Source organism: Camelus bactrianus, chromosome 3 (assembly GCF_048773025.1).
Source record: "Camelus bactrianus isolate YW-2024 breed Bactrian camel chromosome 3, ASM4877302v1, whole genome shotgun sequence".
In the NCBI taxonomy this organism is placed as follows: Eukaryota; Metazoa; Chordata; class Mammalia; order Artiodactyla; family Camelidae; genus Camelus; species Camelus bactrianus.
In genome coordinates, this window is record NC_133541.1 from 135,797,687 (window position 1) to 135,821,514 (window position 23,828).

The following is a 23,828-nucleotide window of genomic DNA, read 5'->3' on the forward strand; positions in this document are numbered from 1 at the left end:
CTTTCACACACACTTATCTCTCAGAACTGAGCAAGTGGAGAGACGTTTGTTCATCTAGCACCAAGGGAACGGGTTGCAGGAGACACTTATTCTCTGCATTCTCAGTCTGTTTCCTAGTGCCGGTTTGAAGTTCCTGCAGTTTTCACTGTAAAACCGAGTTGGAGCTAGTACCTCACCATATATATGTATGGAATGGAGTTTGCAACTGAAAAGGAACTTTGTGTTCCCAACAAGCTAGGTGAAGCAAGGCATTCACACACACTTATCTCTCAGAACTGAGCAAGTGGAGAGACGTTCGTTCATCTAGCACCAAGGGAACGGGTTGCAGGAGACACTTTTTCTCTGCTTTCTCAGTCTGTTTCCTAGTGCCGGTTTGAAGTTCCTGCAGTTTTCACTGTCAAACCGAGTTGGAGCTAGTACCTCCCCATATATATGTATGGAATGGAGTTTGCAACTGAAAAGAAACTTTGTGTTCCCAACAAGCTATGTGAAGGACGGCTTTCACACACACTTATCTCTCAGAACTGAGCAAGTGGAGAGACGTTCGTTCATCTAGCACCAAGGGAACGGGTTACAGGAGTCTCTTTTTCTCTGCTTTCTCAGTCTGTTTCCTAGTGCCGGTTTGAAGTTCCTGCAGTTTTCACTGTAAAACCGTGTTGGAGCTAGTACCTCCCCATATAAATGTATGGAATGGAGTTTGCAACTGAAAAGAAACTTTGTGTTCCCAACAAGCTAGGTGAAGGATGGCTTTGAAACACACTTATTTCTCAGAACTGAGCAAGTGGAGAGACGTTCGTTCATCTAGCACCAAGGGAACGGGTTGCAGGAGACACTTATTCTCTGCTTTCTCAGTCTGTTTCCTAGTGCCGGTTTGAAGTTCCTGCAGTTTTCACTGTAAAACCGAGTTGGAGGTAGTACCTCCCCATATATATGTATGGAATGGAGTTTGCAACTGAAAAGAAACTTTGTGTTCCCAACAAGCTAGGTGAAGGACGGCTTTCACACACACTTATCTCTCAGAACTGAGCAAGTGGAGAGACGTTCGTTCATCTAGCACCAAGGGAACGGGTTGCAGGTGACACTTTTTCTCTGCTTTCTCAGTCTGTTTCCTAGTGCCGGTTTGAAGTTCGTGCAGTTTTCACTGTAAAACCGAGTTGGAGCTAGTACCTCCCCATATATATGTATGGAATGGAGTTTGCAACTGAAAAGAATCTTTGTGTTCCCAACAAGCTAGGTGAAGGAAGGCTTTCACACACACTTATCTCTCAGAACTGAGCAAGTGGAGAGACGTTCGTTCATCTAGCACCAAGGGAACGGGTTGCAGGAGACAATTTTTCTCTGCTTTCTCAGTCTGTTTCCTAGTGCCGGTTTGAAGTTCCTGCAGTTTTCACTGTAAAACCGAGTTGGAGCTAGTACCTCCCCATATATATGTATGGAATGGAGTTTGCAACTGAAAAGAAACTTTGTGTTCCCAACAAGCTAGGTGAAGGACGGCTTTCACAAACACGTATCTCTCAGAACTGAGCAAGTGTAGAGACGTACGTTCATCTAGCACCAAGGGAACGGGTTGCAGGAGACACTTTTTCTCTGCTTTCTCAGTCTGTTTCCTAGTGCCGGTTTGAATTTCCTGCAGTTTTCACTGTCAAACCGAGTTGGAGCTAGTACCTCCCCATATATATGTATGGAATGGAGTTTGCAACTGAAAAGAAACTTTGTGTTCCCAACAAGCTAGGTGAAGGACGGCTTTCACACACACTTATCTCTCAGAACTGAGCAAGTGGAGAGACGTTCGTTCATCTAGCACCAAGGGAACGGGTTGCAGGAGACACTTTTTCTCTGCTTTCTCAGTCTGTTTCCTAGTGCCGGTTTGAAGTTCCTGCAGTTTTCACTGTAAAACCGAGTTGGAGCTAGTACCTCCCCATATATATGTATGGAATGGAGTTTGCAACTGAAAAGAAACTTTGTGTTCCCAACAAGCTATGTGAAGGAAGGCTTTCACACACACTTATCTCTCAGAACTGAGCAAGTGGAGAGACGTTCGTTCATCTAGCACCAAGGGAACGGGTTGCAGGAGACACTTTTTCTCTGCTTTCTCAGTCTGTTTCCTAGTGCCGGTTTGAAGTTCCTGCAGTTTTCACTGTCAAACCGAGTTGGAGCTAGTACCTCCCCATATATATGTATGGAATGGAGTTTGCAACTGAAAAGAAACTTTGTGTTCCCAACAAGCTAGGTGAAGGACGGCTTTCACACACACTGATCTCTCAGAACTGAGCAAGTGGAGAGACGTTCGTTCATCTAGCACCAAGGGAACGGGTTGCAGGAGACACTTATTCTCTGCTTTCTCAGTCTGTTTCCTAGTGCCGGTTTGAAGTTCCTGCAGTTTTCACTGTAAAACCGAGTTGGAGCTAGTACCTCCCCATATATATGTATGGAATGGAGTTTGCAACTGAAAAGAAACTTTGTGTTCCCAACAAGCTATGTGAAGGAAGGCTTTCACACACACTTATCTCTCAGAACTGAGCAAGTGGAGAGACGTTCGTTCATCTAGCACCAAGGGAACGGGTTGCAGGAGACACTTTTTCTCTGCTTTCTCAGTCTGTTTCCTAGTGCCGGTTTGAAGTTCCTGCAGTTTTCACTGTAAAACCGAGTTGGAGCTAGTACCTCCCCATATATATGTATGGATTGGAGTTTGCAACTGAAAAGAAACTTTGTGTTCCCAACAAGCTAGGTGAAGGACGGCTTTCACACACACTTATCTCTCAGAACTGAGCAAGTGGAGAGACGTTCGTTCATCTAGCCCAAGGGAACGGGTTGCAGGAGACACTTTTTCTCTGCTTTCTCAGTCTGTTTCCTAGTGCCGGTTTGAAGTTCCTGCAGTTTTCACTGTAAACCCGAGTTGGAGCTTGTACCTCCCCATATATATGTATTGATTGGAGTTTGCAACTGAAAAGAAACTTTGTGTTCCCAACAAGCTAGGTGAAGGACGGCTTTCACACACACTTATCTCTCAGAACTGAGCAAGTGGAGAGACGTTCGTTCATCTAGCACCAAGGGAACGGGTTGCAGGAGACACTTTTTCTCTGCTTTCTCAGTCTGTTTCCTATTGCCGGTTTGAAGTTCCTGCAGTTTTCACTGTAAAACCGAGTTGGAGCTAGTACCTCCCCATATATATTTATGGAATGGAGTTTGCAACTGAAAAGAAACTTTGTGTTCCCAACAAGCTAGGTGAAGGACGGCTTTCACACACACTTATCTCTCAGAACTGAGCAAGTGGAGAGACGTTCGTTCATCTAGCACCAAGGGAACGGGTTGCAGGAGACACTATTTCTCTGCTTCTCAGTCTGTTTCCTAGTGCCGGTTTGAAGTTCCTGCAGTTTTCACTGTCAAACCGAGTTGGAGCTAGTACCTCCCCATATATATGTATGGAATGGTGTTTGCAACTGAAAAGAAACTTTGTGTTCCCAACAAGCTAGGTGAAGGACGGCTTTCACACACACTTATCTCTCAGAACTGAGCAAGTGGAGAGACGTTCGTTCATCTAGCACCAAGGGAACGGGTTGCAGGAGACACTAATTCTCTGCTTTCTCAGTCTGTTTCCTAGTGCCGGTTTGAAGTTCCTGCAGTTTTCACTGTAAAACCGAGTTGGAGCTAGTACCTCCCCATATATATGTATGGAATGGAGTTTGCAACTGAAAAGAAACTTTGTGTTCCCAACAAGCTAGGTGAAGGAAGGCTTTCACACACACTTATCTCTCAGAACTGAGCAAGTGGAGAGACGTTCGTTCATCTAGCACCAAGGGAACGGGTTACAGGAGTCTCTTTTTCTCTGCTTTCTCAGTCTGTTTCCTAGTGCCGGTTTGATGTTCCTGCAGTTTTCACTGTAAAACCGTGTTGGAGCTAGTACCTCCCCATATATATGTATGGAATGGAGTTTGCAACTGAAAAGAAACTTTGTGTTCCCAACAAGCTAGGTGAAGGATGGCTTTGAAACACACTTATTTCTCAGAACTGAGCAAGTGGAGAGACGTTCGTTCATCTAGCACCAAGGGAACGGGTTGCAGGAGACACTTATTCTCTGCTTTCTCAGTCTGTTTCCTAGTGCCGGTTTGAAGTTCCTGCAGTTTTCACTGTAAAACCGAGTTGGAGCTAGTACCTCCCCATATATATGTATGGAATGGAGTTTGCAACTGAAAAGAAACTTTGTGTTCCCAACAAGCTAGGTGAAGGACGGCTTTCACACACACTTATCTCTCAGAACTGAGCAAGTGGAGAGACGTTCGTTCATCTAGCACCAAGGGAACGGGTTGCAGGAGACACTTTTTCTCTGCTTTCTCAGTCTGTTTCCTAGTGCCGGTTTGAAGTTCCTGCAGTTTTCACTGTAAAACCGAGTTGGAGCTAGTACCTCCCCATATATATGTATGGAATGGAGTTTGCAACTGAAAAGAATCTTTGTGTTCCCAACAAGCTAGGTGAAGGAAGGCTTTCACACACACTTATCTCTCAGAACTGAGCAAGTGGAGAGACGTTCGTTCATCTAGCACCAAGGGAACGGGTTACAGGAGTCACTTTTTCTCTGCTTTCTCAGTCTGTTTCCTAGTGCCGGTTTGAAGTTCCTGCAGTTTTCACTGTAAAACCGAGTTGGAGCTAGTACCTCCCCATATATATGTATGGAATGGAGTTTGCAACTGAAAAGAAACTTTGTGTTCCCAACAAGCTAGGTGAAGGACGGCTTTCACACACACTTATCTCTCAGAACTGAGCAAGTGGAGAGACGTTCGTTCATCTAGCACCAAGGGAACGGGTTGCAGGAGACACTTTTTCTCTGCTTTCTCAGTCTGTTTCCTAGTGCCGGTTTGAAGTTCCTGCAGTTTTCACTGTAAAACCGAGTTGGAGCTAGTACCTCCCCATATATATGTATGGAATGGAGTTTGCAACTGAAAAGAAACTTTGTGTTCCCAAAAAGCTAGGTGAAGGAAGGCTTTCACACACACTTATCTCTCAGAACTGAGCAAGTGGAGAGACGTTCGTTCATCTAGCACCAAGGGAACGGGTAGCAGGAGACACTTTTTCTCTGCTTTGTCAGGCTGTTTCCTAGTGCCGGTTTGAAGTTCCTGCAGTTTTCACTGTAAAACCGAGTTGGAGCTAGTACCTCCCCATATATATGTATGGAATGGAGTTTGCAACTGAAAAGAACCTTTGTGTTCCCAACAAGCTAGGTGAAGGACGGCTTTCACACACACTTATCTCTCAGAACTGAGCAAGTGGAGAGACGTTCGTTCATCTAGCACCAAGGGAACGGGTTGCAGGAGACACTTATTCTCTGCATTCTCAGTCTGTTTCCTAGTGCCGGTTTGAAGTTCCTGCAGTTTTCACTGTAAAACCGAGTTGGAGATAGTACCTCCCCATATATATGTATGGAATGGAGTTTGCAACTGAAAAGGAACTTTGTGTTCCCAACAAGCTAGGTGAAGCAAGGCATTCACACACACTTATCTCTCAGAACTGAGCAAGTGGAGAGACGTTCGTTCATCTAGCACCAAGGGAACGGGTTGCAGGAGACACTTTTTCTCTGCTTTCTCAGTCTGTTTCCTAGTGCTGGTTTGAAGTTCCTGCAGTTTTCACTGTAAAACCGAGTTGGAGCTAGTACCTCCCCATATATATGAATGGAATGGAGTTTGCAACTGAAAAGAAACTTTGTGTTCCCAACAAGCTATGTGAAGGACGGCTTTCACACACACTTATCTCTCAGAACTGAGCAAGTGGAGAGACGTTCGTTCATCTAGCACCAAGGGAACGGGTTGCAGTAGACACTTTTTCTCTGCTTTCTCAGTCTGTTTCCTATTGCCGGTTTGAAGTTCCTGCAGTTTTCACTGTAAAACCGAGTTGGAGCTAGTACCTCCCCATATATATTTATGGAATGGAGTTTGCAACTGAAAAGAAACTTTGTGTTCCCAACAAGCTAGTTGAAGGATGGCTTTCAAACACACTTATCTCTCAGAACTGAGCAAGTGGAGAGACGTTCGTTCATCTAGCACCAAGGGAACGGGTTGCAGGAGACACTATTTCTCTGCTTTCTCAGTCTGTTTCCTAGTGCCGGTTTGAAGTTCCTGCAGTTTTCACTGTCAAACCGAGTTGGAGCTAGTACCTCCCCATATATATGTATGGAATGGTGTTTGCAACTGAAAAGAAACTTTGTGTTCCCAACAAGCTAGGTGAAGGACGGCTTTCACACACACTTATCTCTCAGAACTGAGCAAGTGGAGAGACGTTCGTTCATCTAGCACCAAGGGAACGGGTTGCAGGAGACACTAATTCTCTGCTTTCTCAGTCTGTTTCCTAGTGCCGGTTTGAAGTTCCTGCAGTTTTCACTGTAAAACCGAGTTGGAGCTAGTACCTCCCCATATATATGTATGGAATGGAGTTTGCAACTGAAAAGAAACTTTGGGTTCCCAACAAGCTAGCTGAAGGACGGCTTTCACACACACTTATCTCTCAGAACTGATCAAGTGGAGAGACGTTCGTTCATCTAGCACCAAGGGAACGGGTTGCAGGAGACACTTTTTCTCTGCTTTCTCAGTCTGTTTCCTAGTGCCGGTTTGAAGCTCCTGCAGTTTTCACTGTCAAACCGAGTTGGAGCTAGTACCTCCCCATATATATGTATGGAATGGAGTTTGCAACTGAAAAGAAACTTTGTGTTCCCAACAAGCTAGTTGAAGGAAGGCTTTCACACACACTTATCTCTCAGAACTGAGCAAGTGGAGAGACGTTCGTTCTCTAGCACCAAGGGAACGGGTTTCAGGAGACACTTTTTCTCTGCTTTCTCAGTCTGTTTCCTAGTGCCGGTTTGAAGTTCCTGCAGTTTTCACTGTAAAACCGAGTTGAAGCTAGTACCTCCCCATATATATGTATGGAATGAAGTTTGTAACTGAAAAGAATCTTTGTGTTCCCAACAAGCTAGGTGAAGTACGGCTTTCACACACACTTATCTCTCAGAACTGAGCAAGTGGAGAGACGTTCGTTCATTAGCACCAAGGGAATGGGTTGCAGGGGACACTTATTCTCTGCTTTCTCAGTCTGTTTCCTAGTGCCGGTTTGAAGTTCCTGCAGTTTTCACTGTAAAACCGAGTTGGAGCTAGTACCTCCCCATATATATGTATGGAATGGAGTTTGCAACTGAAAAGAAACTTTGTGTTCCCAACAAGCTAGGTGAAGGAAGGCTTTCACACACACTTATCTCTCAGAACTGAGCAAGTGGAGAGACGTTCGTTCATCTAGCACCAAGGGAACGGGTTGCAGGAGACACTTTTTCTCTGCTTTCTCAGTCTGTTTCCTAGTGCCGGTTTGAAGTTCCTGCAGTTTTCACTGTAAAACCGAGTTGGAGCTAGTACCTCCCCATATATATGTATGGAATGGAGTTTGCAACTGAAAAGAAACTTTGTGTTCCCAACAAGCTAGGTGAAGTATGGCTTTCACACACACTTATCTCTCAGAACTGAGCAAGTTGAGAGACGTTCGTTCATCTAGCACCAAGGGAACGGGTTGCAGGAGACACTTATTCTCTGCTTTCTCAGTCTGTTTCCTAGTTCCGGTATGAAGTTCCTGCAGTTTTCAGTGTAAAACCGAGTTGGAGCTAGTACCTCCCCATATATATGTATGGAATGCAGTTTGCAACTGAAAAGGAACTCTGTGTTCCCAACAAGCTAGGGGAAGGACGGCTTTCACACACACTTATCTCTCAGAACTGAGCAAGTTGTGAGACGTTCGTTCATCTAGCACCAAGGGAACGGGTTGCAGGAGACACTTTTTCTCTGCTTTCTCAGTCTGTTTCCTAGTGCCGGTTTGAAGTTCCTGCAGTTTTCACTGTAAAACCGAGTTTGAGGTAGTACTTCCCCATATATATGTATGGAATGGAGTTTGCAACTGAAAAGAAACTTTGTGTTCCCATCAAGCTAGGTGAAGGAAGGCTTTCACACCCACTTATCTCTCAGAACTGAGCAAGTGGAGAGACGTTCGTTCATCTAGCACCAAGGGAACGGGTTGCAGGAGACACTTTTTCTCTGCTTTCTCAGTCTGTTTCCTAGTGCCGGTTTGAAGTTCCTGCAGTTTTCACTGTAAAACCGAGTTGGAGCTTCTACCTCCCCATATATATGTATGGAATGGAGTTTGCAACTGAAAAGAAACTTTGTGTTCCCAACAAGCTAGGTGAAGGACGGCTTTCACACACAGTTATCTCTCAGAACTGAGCAAGTGGAGAGACGTTCGTTCATCTAGCACCAAGGGAACGGGTTGCAGGAGACACTTTTTCTCTGCTTTCTCAGTCTGTTTCCTATTGCCGGTTTGAAGTTCCTGCAGTTTTCACTGTAAAACCGAGTTGGAGCTAGTACCTCCCCATATATATGTATGGAATGGAGTTTGCAACTGAAAAGAAACTTTGTGTTCCCAACAAGCTAGGTGAAGGAAGGCTTTCACACACACTTATCTCTCAGAACTGAGCAAGTGGAGAGACGTTCGTTCATCTAGCACCAAGGGAACGGGTTGCAGGAGACAATTTTTCTCTGCTTTCTCAGTCTGTTTCCTAGTGCCGGTTTGAAGTTCCTGCAGTTTTCACTGTAAAACCGAGTTGGAGCTAGTACCTCCCCATATATATGTATGGAATGGAGTTTGCAACTGAAAAGAAACTTTGTGTTGCCAACAAGCTAGGTGAAGGACGGCTTTCACACACACTTATCTCTCAGAACTGAGCAAGTGGAGAGACGTTCGTTCATCTAGCACCAAGGAACGGGTTGCAGGAGACACTTATTCTCTGCTTTCTCAGTCTGTTTCCTAGTGCCGGTTTTTAAGTTCCTGCAGTTTTCACTGTAAAATCGAGTTGGAGCTAGTACCTCCCCATATATATGTATGGAATGGAGTTTGCAACTGAAAAGAAACTTTGTGTTCCCAAAAAGCTAGGTGAAGCAAGGCATTCACACACACTTATCTCTCAGAACTGAGCAAGTGGAGAGACGTTCGTTCATCTAGCACCAAGGGAACGGGTTGCAGGAGACACTTTTTCTCTGCTTTCTCAGTCTGTTTCCTAGTGCCGGTTTGAAGTTCCTGCAGTTTTCACTGTAAAACCGAGTTGGAGCTAGTACCTCCCCATATATATGTATGGAATGGAGTTTGCAACTGAAAAGAAACTTTGTGTTTCCAACAAGCTATGTGAAGGACGGCTTTCACACACACTTATCTCTCAGAACTGAGCAAGTGGAGAGACGTTCGTTCATCTAGCACCAAGGGAACGGGTTACAGAAGTCACTTTTTCTCTGCTTTCTCAGTCTGTTTCCTAGTGCCGGTTTGAAGTTCCTGCAGTTTTCACTGTAAAACCGAGTTGGAGCTAGTACCTCCCCATATATATGTATGGAATGGAGTTTGCAACTGAAAAGAAACTTTGTGTTCCCAACAAGCTAGGTGAAGGAAGGCTATCACACACACTTATCTCTCAGAACTGAGCAAGTGGATAGACGTTCGTTCATCTAGCACCAAGGGATCGGGTTGCAGGAGACACTTTTTCTCTGCTTTCTCAGTCTGTTTCCTAGTGCCGGTGTGAAGTTCCTGCAGTTTTCACTGTAAAACCGTGTTGGAGCTAGTACCTCCCCATATATATGTATGGAATGGAGTTTGCAACTGAAAAGAAACTTTGTGTTCCCAACAAGCTAGGTGAAGGATGGCTTTCAAACACACTTATTTCTCAGAACTGAGCAAGAGGAGAGACGTTCGTTCATCGAGCACCAAGGGAACGGGTTGCAGGAGACACTTATTCTCTGCTTTCTCAGTCTGTTTCCTAGTGCCGGTTTGAAGTTCCTGCAGTTTTCACTGTAAAACCGAGTTGGAGCTAGTACCTCCCCATATATATGTATGGAATGGAGTTTGCAACTGAAAAGAACCTTTGTGTTGCCAACAAGCTAGGTGAAGGACGGCTTTCACACACACTTATCTCTCAGAACTGAGCAAGTGGAGAGACGTTCGTTCATCTAGCACCAAGGGAACGGGTTGCAGGAGACACATTTTCTCTGCTTTCTCAGTCTGTTTCCTAGTGCCGGTTTGAAGTTCCTGCAGTTTTCACTGTAAAATCGAGTTGGAGCTAGTACCTCCCCATATATATGTATGGAATGGAGTTTGCAACTGAAAAGAAACTTTGTGTTCCCAACAAGCTAGGTGAAGCAAGGCATTCACACACACTTATCTCTCAGAACTGAGCAAGTGGAGAGACGTTCGTTCATCTAGCACCAAGGGAACGGGTTGCAGGAGACACTTTTTCTCTGCTTTCTCAGTCTGTTTCCTAGTGCCGGTTTGAAGTTCCTGCAGTTTTCACTGTAAAACCGAGTTGGAGCTAGTACCTCCCCATATATATGTATGGAATGGAGTTTGCAACTGAAAAGAAACTTTGTGTTTCCAACAAGCTATGTGAAGGACGGCTTTCACACACACTTATCTCTCAGAACTGAGCAAGTGGAGAGACGTTCGTTCATCTAGCACCAAGGGAACGGGTTACAGGGGTCACTTTTTCTCTGCTTTCTCAGTCTGTTTCCTAGTGCCGGTTTGAAGTTCCTGCAGTTTTCACTGTAAAACCGAGTTGGAGCTAGTACCTCCCCATATATATGTATGGAATGGAGTTTGCAACTGAAAAGAAACTTTGTGTTCCCAACAAGCTAGGTGAAGGAAGGCTATCACACACACTTATCTCTCAGAACTGAGCAAGTGGATAGACGTTCGTTCATCTAGCACCAAGGGAACGGGTTGCAGGAGACACTTTTTCTCTGCTTTCTCAGTCTGTTTCCTAGTGCCGGTGTGAAGTTCCTGCAGTTTTCACTGTAAAACCGTGTTGGAGCTAGTACCTCCCCATATATATATATGGAATGGAGTTTGCAACTGAAAAGAAACTTTGTGTTCCCAACAAGCTAGGTGAAAGATGGCTTTCAAACACACTTATTTCTCAGAACTGAGCAAGTGGAGAGACGTTCGTTCATCTAGCACCAAGGGAACGGGTTGCAGGAGACACTTATTCTCTGCTTTCTCAGTCTGTTTCCTAGTGCCGGTTTGAAGTTCCTGCAGTTTTCACTGTAAAACCGAGTTGGAGCTAGTACCTCCCCATATATATGTATGGAATGGAGTTTGCAACTGAAAAGAAACTTTGTGTTCCCAACAAGCTAGGTGAAGGACGGCTTTCACACACACTTATCTCTCAGAACTGAGCAAGTGGAGAGACGTTCGTTCATCTAGCACCAAGGGAACGGGTTACAGGAGTCACTTTTTCTCTGCTTTTTCAGTCTGTTTCCTAGTGCCGGTTTGAAGTTCCTGCAGTTTTCACTGTAAAACCGAGTTGGAGCTAGTACCTCCCCATATATATGTATGGAATGGAGTTTGCAACTGAAAAGAAACTTTGTGTTCCCAACAAGCTAGGTGAAGGAAGGCTATCACACACACTTATCTCTCAGAACTGAGCAAGTGGATAGACGTTCGTTCATCTAGCACCAAGGGAACGGGTTGCAGGAGACACTTTTTCTCTGCTTTCTCAGTCTGTTTCCTAGTGCCTGTTTGAAGTTCCTGCAGTTTTCACTGTAAAACCGTGTTGGAGCTAGTACCTCCCCATATATATGTATGGAATGGAGTTTGCAACTGAAAAGAAACTTTGTGTTCCCAACAAGCTAGGTGAAGGATGGCTTTCAAACACACTTATTTCTCAGAACTGAGCAAGTGGAGAGACGTTCGTTCATCTAGCACCAAGGGAACGGGTTGCAGGAGACACTTATTCTCTACTTTCTCAGTCTGTTTCCTAGTGCCGGTTTGAAGTTCCTGCAGTTTTCACTGTAAAACCGAGTTGGAGCTAGTACCTCCCCATATATATGTATGGAATGGAGTTTGCAACTGAAAAGAAACTTTGTGTTCCCAACAAGCTAGGTGAAGGACGGCTTTCACACACACTTATCTCTCAGAACTGAGCAAGTGGAGAGACGTTCGTTCATCTAGCACCAAGGGAACGGGTTGCAGGAGACACTTTTTCTCTGCTTTCTCAGTCTGTTTCCTAGTGCCGGTTTGAAGTTCCTGCAGTTTTCACTGTAAAACCGAGCTGGAGCTAGTACCTCCCCATATATATGTATGGAATGGAGTTTGCAACTGAAAAGAAACTTTGTGTTCCCAACAAGCTAGGTGAAGTAAGGCTATCACACACACTTATCTCTCAGAACTGAGCAAGTGGATAGACGTTCGTTCATCTAGCACCAAGGGAACGGGTTGCAGGAGACACTTTTTCTCTGCTTTCTCAGTCTGTTTCCTAGTGCCGGTGTGAAGTTCCTGCAGTTTTCACTGTAAAACCGTGTTGGAGCAAGTACCTCCCCATATATATGTATGGAATGGAGTTTGCAACTGAAAAGAAACTTTGTGTTCCCAACAAGCTAGGTGAAGGATGGCTTTCAAACACACTTATTTCTCAGAACTGAGCAAGTGGAGAGACGTTCGTTCATCTAGCACCAAGGGAACGGGTTGCAGGAGACACTTATTCTCTGCTTTCTCAGTCTGTTTCCTAGTGCCGGTTTGAAGTTCCTGCAGTTTTCACTGTAAAACCGAGTTGGAGCTAGTACCTCCCCATATATATGTATGGAATGGAGTTTGCAACTGAAAAGAAACTTTGTGTTCCCAACAAGCTAGGTGAAGGACGGCTTTCACACACACTTATCTCTCAGAACTGAGCAAGTGGAGAGACGTTCGTTCATCTAGCGCCAAGGGAACGGGTTGCAGGAGACACTTTTTCTCTGCTTTCTCAGTCTGTTTCCTAGTGCCGGTTTGAAGTTCCTGCAGTTTTCACTGTAAAACCGAGTTGGAGCTAGTACCTCCCCATATATACGTATGGAATGGAGTTTGCAACTGAAAAGAAACTTTGTGTTCCCAACAAGCTAGGTGAAGGAAGGCTTTCACACACACTTATCTCTCAGAACTGAGCAAGTGGAGAGACGTTCGTTCATCTAGCACCAAGGGAACGGGTTGCAGGAGACACTTTTTCTCTGCTTTCTCAGTCTGTTTCCTAGTGCCGGTTTGAAGTTCCTGCAGTTTTCACTGTAAAACCGAGTTGGAGCTAGTACCTCCCCATATATATGTATGGAATGGAGTTTGCAACTGAAAAGAAACTTTGTGTTCCCAACAAGCTAGGTGAAGGATGGCTTTCACACACACTTATCTCTCAGAACTGAGCAAGTTGAGAGACGTTCGTTCATCTAGCACCAAGGGAACGGGTTGCAGGAGACACTTATTCTCTGCTTTCTCAGTCTGTTTCCTAGTGCCGGTTTGAAGTTCCTGCAGTTTTCACTGTAAAACCGAGTTGGAGCTAGTACCTCCCCATATATATGTATGGAATGGAGTTTGCAACTGAAAAGAAACTCTGTGTTCCCAACAAGCTAGGTGAAGGACGGCTTTCACACACACTTATCTCTCAGAACTGAGCAAGTGGCTAGATGTTCGTTCATCTAGCACCAAGGGAACGGGTTGCAGGAGACACTTTTTCTCTGCTTTCTCAGTCTGTTTCCTAGTGCCGGTTTGAAGTTCCTGCAGTTTTCACTGTAAAACCGAGTTTGAGGTAGTACCTCCCCATATATATGTATGGAATGGAGTTTGCAACTGAAAAGAAACTTTGTGTTCCCAACAAGCTAGGTGAAGGAAGGATTTCACACACACTTATCTCTCAGAACTGAGCAAGTGGAGAGACGTTCGTTCATCTAGCACCAAGGGAACGGGTTGCAGGAGACACTTTTTCTCTGCTTTCTCAGTCTGTTTCCTAGTGCCGGTTTGAAGTTCCTGCAGTTTTCACTGTAAAACCGAGTTGGAGCTAGTACCTCCCCATATATATGTATGGAATGGAGTTTGCAACTGAAAAGAAACTTTGTGTTCCCAACAAGCTAGGTGAAGGAAGGCTTTCACACACACTTATCTCTCAGAACTGAGCAAATGGAGAGACGTTCGTTCATCTAGCACCAAGGGAACGGGTTGCAGGAGACACTTTTTCTCTGCTTTCTCAGTCTGTTTACTAGTGCCGGTTTGAAGTTCCTGCAGTTTTCACTGTAAAACCGAGTTGGAGCTAGTACCTCCCCATATATATGTATGGAATGGAGTTTGCAACTGAAAAGAAACTTTGTGTTCCCAACAAGCTAGGTGAAGCAAGGCATTCACACACACTTATCTCTCAGAACTGAGCAAGTGGAGAGACGTTCGTTCATCTAGCACCAAGGGAACGGGTTGCAGGAGACACTTTTTCTCTGCTTTCTCAGTCTGTTTCCTAGTGCCGGTTTGAAGTTCCTGCAGTTTTCACTGTAAAACCGAGTTGGAGCTAGTACCTCCCCATATATATGTATGGAATGGAGTTTGCAACTGAAAAGAAACTTTGTGTTCCCAACAAGCTAGGTGAAGGAAGGATTTCACACACACTTATCTCTCAGAACTGAGCAAGTGGAGAGACGTTCGTTCATCTAGCACCAAGGGAACGGGTTGCAGGAGACACTTTTTCTCTGCTTTCTCAGTCTGTTTCCTAGTGCCGGTTTGAAGTTCCTGCAGTTTTCACTGTAAAACCGAGTTGGAGCTAGTACCTCCCCATATATATGTATGGAATGGAGTTTGCAACTGAAAAGAAACTTTGTGTTCCCAACAAGCTAGGTGAAGGAAGGCTTTCACACACACTTATCTCTCAGAACTGAGCAAATGGAGAGACGTTCGTTCATCTAGCACCAAGGGAACGGGTTGCAGGAGACACTTTTTCTCTGCTTTCTCAGTCTGTTTCCTAGTGCCGGTTTGAAGTTCCTGCAGTTTTCACTGTAAAACCGAGTTGGAGCTAGTACCTCCCCATATATATGTATGGAATGGAGTTTGCAACTGAAAAGAAACTTTGTGTTCCCAACAAGCTAGGTGAAGCAAGGCATTCACACACACTTATCTCTCAGAACTGAGCAAGTGGAGAGACGTTCGTTCATCTAGCACCAAGGGAACGGGTTGCAGGAGACACTTTTTCTCTGCTTTCTCAGTCTGTTTCCTAGTGCCGGTGTGAAGTTCCTGCAGTTTTCACTGTAAAACCGAGTTGGAGCTAGTACCTCCCCATATATATGTATGGAATGGAGTTTGCAACTGAAAAGAAACTTTGTGTTCCCAACAAGCTAGGTGAAGGATGGCTTTCAAACACACTTATTTCTCAGAACTGAGCAAGTGGAGAGACGTTCGTTCATCTAGCACCAAGGGAACGGGTTGCAGGAGACACTTTTTCTCTGCTTTCTCAGTCTGTTTCCTAGTGCCGGTTTGAAGTTCCTGCAGTTTTCACTGTAAAACCGAGTTGGAGCTAGTACCTCCCCATATATATGTATGGAATGGAGTTTGCAACTGAAAAGAAACTTTGTGTTCCCAACAAGCTAGGTGAAGGAAGGCTTTCACACACACTTATCTCTCAGAACTGAGCAAGTGGAGAGACGTTCGTTCATCTAGCACCAAGGGAACGGGTTGCAGGAGACACTTTTTCTCTGCTTTCTCAGTCTGTTTCCTAGTGCCGGTTTGAAGTTCCTGCAGTTTTCACTGTAAAACCGAGTTGGAGCTAGTACCTCCCCATATATATGTATGGAATGGAGTTTGCAACTGAAAAGAAACTTTGTGTTCCCAACAAGCTAGGTGAAGGAAGGCTTTCACACACACTTATTTCTCAGAACTGAGCAAGTGGAGAGACGTTCGTTCATCTAGCACCAAGGGAACGGGTTGCAGGAGACACTTATTCTCTGCTTTCTCAGTCTGTTTCCTAGTGCCGGTTTGAAGTTCCTGCAGTTTTCACTGTAAAACCGAGTTGGAGCTAGTACCTCCCCATATATATGTATGGAATGGAGTTTGCAACTGAAAAGAAACTTTGTGTTCCCAACAAGCTAGGTGAAGGACGGCTTTCACACACACTTATCTCTCAGAACTGAGCAAGTGGAGAGACGTTCGTTCATCTAGCACCAAGGGAACGGGTTACAGGAGTCACTTTTTCTCTGCTTTTTCAGTCTGTTTCCTAGTGCCGGTTTGAAGTTCCTGCAGTTTTCACTGTAAAACCGAGTTGGAGCTAGTACCTCCCCATATATATGTATGGAATGGAGTTTGCAACAGAAAAGAAACTTTGTGTTCCCAACAAGCTAGGTGAAGGAAGGCTATCACACACACTTATCTCTCAGAACTGAGCAAGTGGATAGACGTTCGTTCATCTAGCACCAAGGGAACGGGTTGCAGGAGACACTTTTTCTCTGCTTTCTCAGTCTGTTTCCTAGTGCCTGTTTGAAGTTCCTGCAGTTTTCACTGTAAAACCGTGTTGGAGCTAGTACCTCCCCATATATATGTATGGAATGGAGTTTGCAACTGAAAAGAAACTTTGTGTTCCCAACAAGCTAGGTGAAGGATGGCTTTCAAACACACTTATTTCTCAGAACTGAGCAAGTGGAGAGACGTTCGTTCTTCTAGCACCAAGGGAACGGGTTGCAGGAGACACTTATTCTCTACTTTCTCAGTCTGTTTCCTAGTGCCGGTTTGAAGTTCCTGCAGTTTTCACTGTAAAACCGAGTTGGAGCTAGTACCTCCCCATATATATGTATGGAATGGAGTTTGCAACTGAAAAGAAACTTTGTGTTCCCAACAAGCTAGGTGAAGGACGGCTTTCACACACACTTATCTCTCAGAATTGAGCAAGTGGAGAGACGTTCGTTCATCTAGCACCAAGGGAACGGGTTGCAGGAGACACTTTTTCTCTGCTTTCTCAGTCTGTTTCCTAGTGCCGGTTTGAAGTTCCTGCAGTTTTCACTGTAAAACCGAGCTGGAGCTAGTACCTCCCCATATATATGTATGGAATGGAGTTTGCAACTGAAAAGAAACTTTGTGTTCCCAACAAGCTAGGTGAAGTAAGGCTATCACACACACTTATCTCTCAGAACTGAGCAAGTGGATAGACGTTCGTTCATCTAGCACCAAGGGAACGGGTTGCAGGAGACACTTTTTCTCTGCTTTCTCAGTCTGTTTCCTAGTGCCGGTGTGAAGTTCCTGCAGTTTTCACTGTAAAACCGTGTTGGAGCAAGTACCTCCCCATATATATGTATGGAATGGAGTTTGCAACTGAAAAGAAACTTTGTGTTCCCAACAAGCTAGGTGAAGGATGGCTTTCAAACACACTTATTTCTCAGAACTGAGCAAGTGGAGAGACGTTCGTTCATCTAGCACCAAGGGAACGGGTTGCAGGAGACACTTATTCTCTGCTTTCTCAGTCTGTTTCCTAGTGCCGGTTTGAAGTTCCTGCAGTTTTCACTGTAAAACCGAGTTGGAGCTAGTACCTCCCCATATATATGTATGGAATGGAGTTTGCAACTGAAAAGAAACTTTGTGTTCCCAACAAGCTAGGTGAAGGACGGCTTTCACACACACTTATCTCTCAGAACTGAGCAAGTGGAGAGACGTTCGTTCATCTAGCGCCAAGGGAACGGGTTGCAGGAGACACTTTTTCTCTGCTTTCTCAGTCTGTTTCCTAGTGCCGGTTTGAAGTTCCTGCAGTTTTCACTGTAAAACCGAGTTGGAGCTAGTACCTCCCCATATATACGTATGGAATGGAGTTTGCAACTGAAAAGAAACTTTGTGTTCCCAACAAGCTAGGTGAAGGAAGGCTTTCACACACACTTATCTCTCAGAACTGAGCAAGTGGAGAGACGTTCGTTCATCTAGCACCAAGGGAACGGGTTGCAGGAGACACTTTTTCTCTGCTTTCTCAGTCTGTTTCCTAGTGCCGGTTTGAAGTTCCTGCAGTTTTCACTGTAAAACCGAGTTGGAGCTAGTACCTCCCCATATATATGTATGGAATGGAGTTTGCAACTGAAAAGAAACTTTGTGTTCCCAACAAGCTAGGTGAAGGATGGCTTTCACACACACTTATCTCTCAGAACTGAGCAAGTTGAGAGACGTTCGTTCATCTAGCACCAAGGGAACGGGTTGCAGGAGACACTTATTCTCTGCTTTCTCAGTCTGTTTCCTAGTGCCGGTTTGAAGTTCCTGCAGTTTTCACTGTAAAACCGAGTTGGAGCTAGTACCTCCCCATATATATGTATGGAATGGAGTTTGTAACTGAAAAGAAACTCTGTGTTCCCAACAAGCTAGGTGAAGGACGGCTTTCACACACACTTATCTCTCAGAACTGAGCAAGTGGCTAGATGTTCGTTCATCTAGCACCAAGGGAACGGGTTGCAGGAGACACTTTTTCTCTGCTTTCTCAGTCTGTTTCCTAGTGCCGGTTTGAAGTTCCTGCAGTTTTCACTGTAAAACCGAGTTGGAGCTAGTACCTCCCCATATATATGTATGGAATGGAGTTTGCAACTGAAAAGAAACTTTGTGTTCCCAACAAGCTAGGTGAAGGAAGGCTTTCACACACACTTATCTCTCAGAACTGAGCAAATGGAGAGACGTTCGTTCATCTAGCACCAAGGGAACGGGTTGCAGGAGACACTTTTTCTCTGCTTTCTCAGTCTGTTTCCTAGTGCCGGTTTGAAGTTCCTGCAGTTTTCACTGTAAAACCGAGTTGGAGCTAGTACCTCCCCATATATATGTATGGAATGGAGTTTGCAACTGAAAAGAAACTTTGTGTTCCCAACAAGCTAGGTGAAGCAAGGCATTCACACACACTTATCTCTCAGAACTGAGCAAGTGGAGAGACGTTCGTTCATCTAGCACCAAGGGAACGGGTTGCAGGAGACACTTTTTCTCTGCTTTCTCAGTCTGTTTCCTAGTGCCGGTTTGAAGTTCCTGCAGTTTTCACTGTAAAACCGAGTTGGAGCTAGTACCTCCCCATATATATGTATGGAATGGAGTTTGCAACTGAAAAGAAACTTTGTGTTCCCAACAAGCTAGGTGAAGGAAGGATTTCACACACACTTATCTCTCAGAACTGAGCAAGTGGAGAGACGTTCGTTCATCTAGCACCAAGGGAACGGGTTGCAGGAGACACTTTTTCTCTGCTTTCTCAGTCTGTTTCCTAGTGCCGGTTTGAAGTTCCTGCAGTTTTCACTGTAAAACCGAGTTGGAGCTAGTACCTCCCCATATATATGTATGGAATGGAGTTTGCAACTGAAAAGAAACTTTGTGTTCCCAACAAGCTAGGTGAAGGAAGGCTTTCACACACACTTATCTCTCAGAACTGAGCAAATGGAGAGACGTTCGTTCATCTAGCACCAAGGGAACGGGTTGCAGGAGACACTTTTTCTCTGCTTTCTCAGTCTGTTTCCTAGTGCCGGTTTGAAGTTCCTGCAGTTTTCACTGTAAAACCGAGTTGGAGCTAGTACCTCCCCATATATATGTATGGAATGGAGTTTGCAACTGAAAAGAAACTTTGTGTTCCCAACAAGCTAGGTGAAGCAAGGCATTCACACACACTTATCTCTCAGAACTGAGCAAGTGGAGAGACGTTCGTTCATCTAGCACCAAGGGAACGGGTTGCAGGAGACACTTTTTCTCTGCTTTTTCAGTCTGTTTCCTAGTGCCGGTGTGAAGTTCCTGCAGTTTTCACTGTAAAACCGAGTTGGAGCTAGTACCTCCCCATATATATGTATGGAATGGAGTTTGCAACTGAAAAGAAACTTTGTGTTCCCAACAAGCTAGGTGAAGGATGGCTTTCAAACACACTTATTTCTCAGAACTGAGCAAGTGGAGAGACGTTCGTTCATCTAGCACCAAGGGAACGGGTTGCAGGAGACACTTTTTCTCTGCTTTCTCAGTCTGTTTCCTAGTGCCGGTTTGAAGTTCCTGCAGTTTTCACTGTAAAACCGAGTTGGAGCTAGTACCTCCCCATATATATGTATGGAATGGAGTTTGCAACTGAAAAGAAACTTTGTGTTCCCAACAAGCTAGGTGAAGGAAGGCTTTCACACACACTTATCTCTCAGAGCTGAGCAAGTGGAGAGACGTTCGTTCATCTAGCACCAAGGGAACGGGTTGCAGGAGACACTTTTTCTCTGCTTTCTCAGTCTGTTTCCTAGTGCCGGTTTGAAGTTCCTGCAGTTTTCACTGTAAAACCGAGTTGGAGCTAGTACCTCCCCATATATATGTATGGAATGGAGTTTGCAACTGAAAAGAAACTTTGTGTTCCCAACAAGCTAGGTGAAGGAAGGCTTTCACACACACTTATCTCTCAGAACTGAGCAAGTGGAGAGACGTTCGTTCATCTAGCACCAAGGGAACGGGTTGCAGGAGACACTTTTTCTCTGCTTTCTCAGTCTGTTTCCTAGTGCCGGTTTGAAGTTCCTGCAGTTTTCACTGTAAAACCGAGTTGGAGCTAGTACCTCCCCATATATATGTATGGAATGGAGTTTGCAACTGAAAAGAAACTTTGTGTTCCCAACAAGCTAGGTGAAGGACGGCTTTCACACACAGTTATCTCTCAGAACTGAGCAAGTTGAGAGACGTTCGTTCATCTAGCACCAAGGGAACGGGTTGCAGGAGACACTTTTTCTCTGCTTTCTCAGTCTGTTTCGTAGTGCCGGTTTGAAGTTCCTGCAGTTTTCACTGTAAAACCGAGTTGGAGCTAGTACCTCCCCATATATATGTATGGAATGGAGTTTGCAACTGAAAAGAAACTTTGTGTTCCCAACAAGCTAGGTGAAGTATGGCTTTCACACACACTTATCTCTCAGAACTGAGCAAGTTGAGAGACGTTCGTTCATCTAGCACCAAGGGAACGGGTTGCAGGAGACACTTATTCTCTGCTTTCTCAGTCTGTTTCCTAGTTCCGGTATGAAGTTCCTGCAGTTTTCAGTGTAAAACCGAGTTGGAGCTAGTACCTCCCCATATATATGTATGGAATGCAGTTTGCAACTGAAAAGGAACTCTGTGTTCCCAACAAGCTAGGGGAAGGACGGCTTTCACACACACTTATCTCTCAGAACTGAGCAAGTTGTGAGACGTTCGTTCATCTAGCACCAAGGGAACGGGTTGCAGGAGACACTTTTTCTCTGCTTTCTCAGTCTGTTTCCTAGTGCCGGTTTGAAGTTCCTGCAGTTTTCACTGTAAAACCGAGTTTGAGGTAGTACTTCCCCATATATATGTATGGAATGGAGTTTGCAACTGAAAAGAAACTTTGTGTTCCCATCAAGCTAGGTGAAGGAAGGCTTTCACACCCACTTATCTCTCAGAACTGAGCAAGTGGAGAGACGTTCGTTCATCTAGCACCAAGGGAACGGGTTGCAGGAGACACTTTTTCTCTGCTTTCTCAGTCTGTTTCCTAGTGCCGGTTTGAAGTTCCTGCAGTTTTCACTGTAAAACCGAGTTGGAGCTTCTACCTCCCCATATATATGTATGGAATGGAGTTTGCAACTGAAAAGAAACTTTGTGTTCCCAACAAGCTAGGTGAAGGACGGCTTTCACACACAGTTATCTCTCAGAACTGAGCAAGTGGAGAGACGTTCGTTCATCTAGCACCAAGGGAACGGGTTGCAGGAGACACTTTTTCTCTGCTTTCTCAGTCTGTTTCCTATTGCCGGTTTGAAGTTCCTGCAGTTTTCACTGTAAAACCGAGTTGGAGCTAGTACCTCCCCATATATATGTATGGAATGGAGTTTGCAACTGAAAAGAAACTTTGTGTTCCCAACAAGCTAGGTGAAGGAAGGCTTTCACACACACTTATCTCTCAGAACTGAGCAAGTGGAGAGACGTTCGTTCATCTAGCACCAAGGGAACGGGTTGCAGGAGACACTTTTTCTCTGCTTTCTCAGTCTGTTTCCTAGTGCCGGTTTGAAGTTCCTGCAGTTTTCACTGTAAAACCGAGTTGGAGCTAGTACCTCCCCATATATATGTATGGAATGGAGTTTGCAACTGAAAAGAAACTTTGTGTTGCCAACAAGCTAGGTGAAGGACGGCTTTCACACACACTTATCTCTCAGAACTGAGCAAGTGGAGAGACGTTCGTTCATCTAGCACCAAGGAACGGGTTGCAGGAGACACTTATTCTCTGCTTTCTCAGTCTGTTTCCTAGTGCCGGTTTTTAAGTTCCTGCAGTTTTCACTGTAAAATCGAGTTGGAGCTAGTACCTCCCCATATATATGTATGGAATGGAGTTTGCAACTGAAAAGAAACTTTGTGTTCCCAAAAAGCTAGGTGAAGCAAGGCATTCACACACACATATCTCTCAGAACTGAGCAAGTGGAGAGACGTTCGTTCATCTAGCACCAAGGGAACGGGTTGCAGGAGACACTTTTTCTCTGCTTTCTCAGTCTGTTTCCTAGTGCCGGTTTGAAGTTCCTGCAGTTTTCACTGTAAAACCGAGTTGGAGCTAGTACCTCCCCATATATATGTATGGAATGGAGTTTGCAACTGAAAAGAAACTTTGTGTTTCCAACAAGCTATGTGAAGGACGGCTTTCACACACACTTATCTCTCAGAACTTAGCAAGTGGAGAGACGTTCGTTCATCTAGCACCAAGGGAACGGGTTACAGAAGTCACTTTTTCTCTGCTTTCTCAGTCTGTTTCCTAGTGCCGGTTTGAAGTTCCTGCAGTTTTCACTGTAAAACCGAGTTGGAGCTAGTACCTCCCCATATATATGTATGGAATGGAGTTTGCAACTGAAAAGAAACTTTGTGTTCCCAACAAGCTAGGTGAAGGAAGGCTATCACACACACTTATCTCTCAGAACTGAGCAAGTGGATAGACGTTCGTTCATCTAGCACCAAGGGAACGGGTTGCAGGAGACACTTTTTCTCTGCTTTCTCAGTCTGTTTCCTAGTGCCGGTGTGAAGTTCCTGCAGTTTTCACTGTAAAACCGTGTTGGAGCTAGTACCTCCCCATATATATGTATGGAATGGAGTTTGCAACTGAAAAGAAACTTTGTGTTCCCAACAAGCTAGGTGAAGGATGGCTTTCAAACACACTTATTTCTCAGAACTGAGCAAGAGGAGAGACGTTCGTTCATCGAGCACCAAGGGAACGGATTGCAGGAGACACTTATTCTCTGCTTTCTCAGTCTGTTTCCTAGTGCCGGTTTGAAGTTCCTGCAGTTTTCACTGTAAAACCGAGTTGGAGCTAGTACCTCCCCATATATATGTATGGAATGGAGTTTGCAACTGAAAAGAACCTTTGTGTTGCCAACAAGCTAGGTGAAGGACGGCTTTCACACACACTTATCTCTCAGAACTGAGCAAGTGGAGAGACGTTCGTTCATCTAGCACCAAGGGAACGGGTTGCAGGAGACACTTATTCTCTGCTTTCTCAGTCTGTTTCCTAGTGCCGGTTTGAAGTTCCTGCAGTTTTCACTGTAAAATCGAGTTGGAGCTAGTACCTCCCCATATATATGTATGGAATGGAGTTTGCAACTGAAAAGAAACTTTGTGTTCCCAACAAGCTAGGTGAAGCAAGGCATTCACACACACTTATCTCTCAGAACTGAGCAAGTGGAGAGACGTTCGTTCATCTAGCACCAAGGGAACGGGTTGCAGGAGACACTTTTTCTCTGCTTTCTCAGTCTGTTTCCTAGTGCCGGTTTGAAGTTCCTGCAGTTTTCACTGTAAAACCGAGTTGGAGCTAGTACCTCCCCATATATATGTATGGAATGGAGTTTGCAACTGAAAAGAAACTTTGTGTTTCCAACAAGCTATGTGAAGGACGGCTTTCACACACACTTATCTCTCAGAACTGAGCAAGTGGAGAGACGTTCGTTCATCTAGCACCAAGGGAACGGGTTACAGGGGTCACTTTTTCTCTGCTTTCTCAGTCTGTTTCCTAGTGCCGGTTTGAAGTTCCTGCAGTTTTCACTGTAAAACCGAGTTGGAGCTAGTACCTCCCC